Here is an 8,124-nt window from a genome sequence, read left to right as displayed (position 1 = left end):
GAAAGTCCTTCAGAAAGCCTGAAGAACTGTTGCCCAAGACCACTTTAAATGTCTGGGTCTATGGAAGGAAAATATAAAATGAGTGGTGGTTCAAGACCTTTGCACAGCAGTGTAGTTTAACAGACTAGTCCAAGATTTCAGTGTAGCCAGCCATGGAAAAAAGTGACTATCAGCTGCAGGTTTAATTTGGTGCTACAAGGATAGTAAGATTATGGGGCTTTAACATTTTCTGATAGGACTGCAATGCTGTAGACCTAAAATTCCTGTCTGCAAATATATATTTTTTCTCATTATCAGACTACATTATCATCCATTAACTGGTTGACAGTAATGTGATCGATCTGTATTCTGTCACACCATAGCTTTATATCTGCTCCAAGTGAGACACTTGCATGTACCTTGAAAGCCATAGGTTCATGGTAACTAAACATGACCTCTGACCTTCTTCTCCAGTCTTTTGTATAAAAGTAGCTGTCCTTTGTTGCAGTACTACTTTAGTCCATTAGATGTCAGACTTGCACCACTGATTTTGCTCCTCCATCAAGGTGCCATGAGGTGAGTTTTCAGTATCTGTCTGTCTGACTGTCTGCAACATTAAACAAAAACTACAAAGCTGAATTTGACGAGACTTAAATTTAAGTGCAGATCTTACTTTCTGTGAACTTGTGAAACATTGCATTGGCCTTGGCAGAAGGAGTGCCATCCTTTGTTGTAACAGAGACAAAGAAGAAGAGTTTGGGCCATATGATTTATATGTGTGTTTACATCACTGCTGTCACTTCGCCAAAATTAAAACTAAAAAAAAAGAAAGAAAGAAAGCACAAACAAATGAAATAAGCCACTTCTATATGCAGTACTGTCTCAAGCCACCACTCATTTCTTTGTATTTTGTTTCCAGTGAGCAAAACCTTTATACTTTTTTAAAGTGGTCTTGAGCAACAGTTCTTCAGGCTTTCTGAGGGTCTTTCAAAGTTTTTCTTTGTACATTGGCTGCTTTTTCACTCATTTCCAGTCCAGTCCTTGTACCTGACCAATTTAAGAGGAATGTTTGTTTGTTAAGCCACTAAACACTGACCTATAAATCATTCGAGCATAAAAAGGCACCTAATTCAAGGCATGAATCAGTGTTGTGTCTACACATAACAGACAACTTAGCAAAGAAGCAATTTTAAATTGTATCTTTAGGCTCTTTGTTACTAAAAGCCTGTCACAGAAACACATAATTTGTTCCCATTTCTTTAGTTGAACCTACAAAAAAATGTCAATGAAAACACAGTTTGACAGGCATAAAATAGTATAAGAGCTATCAGCGTGAAACTAAGAAGGGAAGATATGCCTCGTCTTGGCATATCTCAGAATGGTGTGCAGTGTGTACTTACAAAATCTGAAGAAGTGGACAAGTGGAAGACGAAAGAAGAAGTGCCAGGCCTAAAAGCTATCTGCAGCAAATGAACAGTATGTGAAAGTCATGTCCTTAAGTTGTCCCTCTTCAGCTGATCCATCTACTGTTTCACTGAAGCCTGATTGGAAATGGTCTCAGTGGAAGGGTGGCTGTCAAGAAGCTATTCATCAGGAAGGAAACAGGGAAAAAAAAAAGTTGAGTTATGCCAAATTACACAAGAACTGGACTGAAAATCAGTAGTAACAGGTCTGATGGAGTGATGAACCCAAACTTGAAATGTTTGGTTCAAATCATTGTCAATAAGTACCGAGGAGGTGAGGAAAGAGGTACAACAGTGAGTGTCTGCAGCCATCTGTAAAACACAGCAGAAGCTCTGTCATGGTTTGGGGCTGCATTTCAGCCAGTGGTGTTGGAGATCCTGTCAAAATTGATGGAATTATAAATGCAGAAAAGCACCATCAGATGTCGATCTATCATGCAGTATCATTTGGAAAGTGTCTGATTGACAACAGCTTCATTTTTCAGCATGACAATGATCCCAAACACATTGCCAATGGAGTAAAATCATACCTGGATGGAAAAAACCACACAGTGAAACACTCAGTCATGAACCTCCCTAGAGCCCAGACCACATCATTACTGAAGCAGTGTGGGATCATCTTGACAGAGAACAGAACAAAAGGCAGCCAACATCCAGAGAAGAGCTTTGAATGTCCTTCCAGAAGCCTGGAGAACTATTCCTGAAGACTACTTAAAGAAATGAGAAGAAAGCTGCCCAAGAGAGTTCAGGCTGCTGAAGAATAAACGTGGCCACACAAATATTGACTTTAAAGGTTGTTACAATTGTACAAACTCCGTTTTTGTCTTATATACTGTATTTCCACGTATGTTTGCCCATGTTTCAATAAATTGCTGCACCTGTTTCCCGTTTTCCAGCAAAATATAAAGAATTGAGGGGTAGCGCAAGACTTTTGAAAGATACTGCAAATTACCATCAAATGGACTAGGTGACCCAAATTACAGCTGCACACTCATATAGATCACTTTCTTTTTCTGATCAAACCTAAGAATGATAACCATCATTTGTCCCAAGTTAGAAGTTAGAATTTTCTGTCAAATGTAATCACAGAGCTTTTAAATCTGGTTCTTTTGTTTTGATGATGACAAAGCACTGGAATACAACAGATCTGAAATAGTCGTGACAGAAAAAAAAAAAAGGCTTTGCAGCTAAACCAATAATGGACCTTTACTTATTCCTCTGCATATAGCTTTTCTTTCTCTTTTTTCTTTTGGCTAAGATTGGTTTTATTTAAAAAGAACTAGAAAGAAAGTACAATGGTAAAAGCATGTCATGCGTGCTGCAGAAAAGGGGATTACACCTTGGAAGTCCCATCAGACAGATTGGAAACTTGTTACAAGCGTCATTGCGATAATGATTGGATAAAAGGATGAAAACTTCCTAGAAAGACCAGTGCAACCTGCGTCAAATCTGCCTAAAAAAGAGAACAAAAGAAATTGCAGAGATAGCTGAACACTTGCAAATTATCCACCTTTTACTAAGTGAGGTCTATTATACACGTTCTACTCCAAATAATTTCAGAGTCAGTGTCACTGTAATTTTTTAATATTTTTCAGCATTTTTCATAAAACATTATCATGTTTAGATTTTAAGCAGATTAGGTCACAAGAACGGCATGTATGTGTTTGAATTCATATACATGTGTTCACCTGGGTGAGTACAGCAGAGTTAGCAAGGTCAGTGGTGCTCAGATGTCAGTAATTGTTTATACCTAAGAGTCTTAGGTAATGGTGGGACAGCTGAGCTTTTAAAACCTAAAGAGATCATGATGTCACACAACTGACATGGATCAAGGATTATGACAGCAGGATGTTTTTGCGAAGGGAACTCCCCACCACCACCACCACCACCACTACCATTATACATCACAATTCAATTCAATTCAGTTTTATTTATATAGCCGCAAATCACAAAAAACAATTGTCTCAACGCACCATACAATAATTACAGAGACGGTGGGAAGAAAAAAAACTCCCTTTTAACAGGAAGAAACCGCCGGCAGAACCAGGTTCAGGGAGGGGCAGTCATATCTGCTGTGACTGGTTGGGAGTGAGGAGAAAGAGACAGGACAAAACACAAGCTGTGGAAGAGAGCCAGAAGTCAATAATAACTCATGACTAAATGCAGAGTAGTGTATAAACACATAGTGAAAAGTGGTGAAGTAAAAGAAACAGTGCATCATGGGAACCCCTTAGCAGCCTAGGCCTATTGCAGCATAACTAAGGGAGGCTTCAGGGTCACCTGATCCAGCCCTAACTATAAGCGTGATGAAAAAGGAAGGTTTTAAGCCTAATCTTAGAAATAGAGAGGGTGTCTGTCTCCCAAATCCAAACTGGGAGTTGGTTCCACAGAAGAGGCGCCTGAAAGCTGAACGCTCTGCCTCCCATTCTACTCTTAATTATCCTATGAACCACAAGAAAGCCAGCAGTCTGAGAGCAAAGTGCTGTGTTGGGGTAATACAGTACTATGAGGTCCTTAAGATAAATCAGTACTCTAGCTACAGATTTTTGGATCAGCTGAAGGCTTTTCGGGGAGCTTTTAGGACAGCCTCATAACAATGAATTACAATAATACAGCCTAGAAGTAATAAATGCATGAATTTGCTTTTCAGCATCACTCTGAGACAGGATGTTTCAAATTTTTGAAATACTGTGCAAATGCAAGAAAGCAGTCCTACATCTTTGTTTAATATGTGCATTGAAGTACATATACTGGTTAAAAATGACTCAAAAACTCCACACAGTGTTACTTGAGGCCAAGGTAATGCCATCCAGAGTAAGTATCTGGTTAGACACCATGTTTCTAAGATTTGTACAGCCAAGTACAATAACTTCAGTTTTATCTAAATTTCAAAGCAAGAATATTAGATTTCATCCAGGCTTTTATTCTTGCAGTTTAACTAATTGGTGTGTGTCATCTGGCTTTATGGATAGATAAAGCTGGGTATCATCTGCATGACAGTGAAAATGTATGCAATACTTTCTAATAATACGGTCTAAACAAAGCATATGTAGTGTAAATAGAATTGATCCCAGCACAGAACCCTGTGGAACTCCATAATAAACCTTAGTGTGTGAAGAAAACTCCTCATTCGCATAAACAAATTGGAGTCTATTAGATAAATATGATTCAAACCCCTGCAGTGTAGTACCCTTAATGCCAATGGCACTACTCTAATCTCTGTATTAAAATATTATGGTCAAGAGTATTAAATGCTGCATTGAGGTCTAGCAGGATAAACACAGAGATGAATCCACTGTCAGAGGTTATAAGAAAATCACTTGTAACCTTTACTAATGCTGTTTCTGTACTGTGACAAATTCTGAAACCTGACTGAAACGCTTTAAATAAACCATAATTATAGAGCAACATAATCTGTGTTGCACCTTGAGGTGAGGTGTTTGTTGTGATGTGGTGCTATTTAAATAAAAGTGAATTGAACTGCTTTAAGCTGTGCATTTGTGAGTTATACCAGGGAGTCAAGCACTTCTGATTTGAAGTTTTTTCTTTCAGAGGAGTCACAGTATCCAGAGTCCTACGCAGTGAGGATGTAAAACTACTGACGAAATGAACCAAATTCCTTGTGTGTGTAAAAATACTTTGCCAAAATAAACCTGATACTGATTCTGATCTGTCTCTGAGGGAGTAGAGTTTAGGTAGTTACTCTGCACTATGCTGGCACATGGCATTAAAGAGCATAATAATAGAGAAATTATATCCTTAAACTTAGTTACAGCACGTTCAGAAAGACTTCTACTGTAATATAATGTATTCCCCATTGTGTAATTCATTCAAGTAAATGTTAAATGTTATTAAGAAATTATCAGACAAAAGAGGGTTTTCAGGGAATGCTGTTTAGTTATCCGTTTCTATGCCATATGTCAGAACAAGATCCAGAATGTGGTTGAAGTGGTGGGTAGGCTCATTTACATCTTGAGAGAAGCCAAATAAAGCTGCAGAAGCTGCAATAAATTTGGCCCGATTTCTGGAAATGACAGTTGCTTCATCCAAAGTGGGATGGATGCTGTCTCAAGACCAGGTTTTCCTCAGAAAGTTTCCCAATTATCTATAAAGCCCACGTTGTTTTTTGGACAGGACTCAGACATCCAGCAATTTAAGGAGAACATGTCGCTCCTGGTCCAACTGCGGAGGGTCCAGAAAAAAACGACAGAGTCCGGCATTGGTTTTGCAAAGTTACACACTCATTCAATATTAACTTTAGTGACCTCCGATTGGCGTAACTGAGTGTATGACCTTACCAAATTTACATTTAGCCTTAGTGAGCAGTTTAAAATTTCCTTGAATGTCACTTGCTCTGGCCCCTGGAAGACATTCGACTATGGTTGCTGGTGTTGCTAGCTTCATGTTTCTCAAAATAGAGTCAACGGGTTGGTGATGTATCGGGGGCTTCTGTTTAGGACTACATTTCCTCGTCAGAGTCACCCAGCCGGCCTGCTTTCCTGGCTGCTCGGGATCTGCTGGGGGGAGCTACCTTGGTCCTCACCGACTACAGGGACCTGCATAGACATACATACATAAGTATTTTGTCTATGGGGGGCCTGGCTATCCACAGGATTTTTTTCAGGGTGTGGAGCCTGGCCTCCAAGGCTACAAACAGGCTACATTTATTACAAGTATCATTATTAATAAAGGAGGATAACTAAACATCTGACATAAACAGCAGGAACGTGCAGAACAGACAGAAGAAGGTTACACATGTTAGAGTCAGCAGAGAGCTAAGCTAATAGCTACATTTGGCTAGCAAATCCCTAAAAACACACTAAGTGAATAATGTGAATATAATTTGCAAATGATTCAGCAGAGAGTGCTTTGAATAAAGCAAAAATATACAGTATGAAATAAGTCATTATCTAGATGAATCCTGCAACACAATAACATGACTGTGCTCAGTAACAGGAGCAGGAAATGATACAATGCCAACAACAAGTGACGCTGCATGCATCCATCAGTCCTCTTTGCTTTCAGTTTAAGGTTGTGGGGGAGCTGGAGTCTATCTCGGCTGTCATAGGTGGTATACAGCCTGGACAGAGCACCAGTCTATCATAGGCCTAACACAGACAGACAGACAGATCACTGTTTTATCTGGCTGCTCTTGGAGATACTTTGAAACTGTATGAAAGTCTATCCCTGATATGCTGATATCTAATGAATGCACAGGCTTGTTTCATTTTGTAAAATCCTTCTAGGTTCTAAAGTGTTTCATCAGGTTGTAAATACATGGTTACATGTTTGTGCTGAACAGCACAGGATGACTCCTTGTATTTCTGTTTAGATGCAAAGGTCTTCTAGAAGCTGATACATAATTGAACATCAGTAAATAGTTATTTTACTGTTAATATTCCATTTTATTAATGACAATAATCTTAACATATAATAATGACAGAATTTTGTCATTTTAATTATTAGTTTGTGTAGTATAAAAAACAGCTATATGAATGTCATACTATAGAAATATCAACTTACACAAATGAGTTTGCAGTTACATTATGATGACATTAATATGTAATCTTTTACATATTTTAATGACCATCACATGATATTGTCATCTTGACACCACTGCCAAAGGACACCTTATGTCATGGATATTTGTATAGTCATGAGGATCTTTTTTATACATCCCAAACCAATTTTTTCTTACATCAAACAAAATAGTTTTGTTGCTTAAACCTAACAAAATTCAATGTAAATCTCACCTTAACCTTACATGAACAGTTTACAAAGAACATTTTTTCAGGACACTTTAGCACTGACATCTCTATCTGCTGGTCTAGATCAGCTGAGCTTGAAGGTAAGACACTGACTTGGGTTGTTGATATTTTTTGTTGACTGCTGTATTCACTACTTGAGCTGTAGCTCAGGTGGTGGAGCAGGTCATCTACTAATCAGAGGTTTGGTGGTTTGATCCCCGGCTGCTCCAGTCTGTGTGCCAAAGTAACCTTGGGCAAGATACTGAACTCCGAGCTGCTCCTGATGCATTCATCGGAGTGAGAATGTGTGTGTGTGAATGTTAGATAGAAACCACTTAGACGTAGAAAGTTCTGGTGTGAATGGATGAATGAGGCATGCTGTATAAAGTGCTTTGAGTGCTCATGTTCAGGAGAAAAGTGCAATATCAGAACCAGTCCATTTACCATTTACTGCAACAAAATTAACAGTTAAGTCTGAAAATAATTCCGTGCTGAATTAATCACATATCCCCCAAAGCAAACAAGATGATACAAAAATGCAGGAGACTGACATTATTACTTATAAGATGGCAGCGGTCTGGCCACTGAGCTGAGGAGCTACTCCAAAGTAGGACACATCTTTTTATGTTCTCAAGACTCATCATTTAGAGCCCAAAACTGATCTGTCAACCAGAGCAGGTCGAGGTGGGGTGAGCATAACAGGTGTTTGTGTTGAAGGCACAGGTGGAGGTTGGGCAGAGACAATGGCATACACTTAAATGTGTTACCGATTTTTGATACATTTTATAAAAAAAAAAAAAAAAAAAAAATATATATATATATATATATATATATATATATATATATATATATATATATATATATATATATACAATTCTACAGCAGACAGCCCTTAGAAATGTCTTATGTACTTCCAGGTGCCAACATCTGTCAAA

The sequence above is a fragment of the Archocentrus centrarchus genome, chromosome 5 (assembly GCF_007364275.1).
Source record: "Archocentrus centrarchus isolate MPI-CPG fArcCen1 chromosome 5, fArcCen1, whole genome shotgun sequence".
Classification (NCBI taxonomy): domain Eukaryota; kingdom Metazoa; phylum Chordata; class Actinopteri; order Cichliformes; family Cichlidae; genus Archocentrus; species Archocentrus centrarchus.
This window is presented reverse-complemented; position numbering follows the sequence as displayed.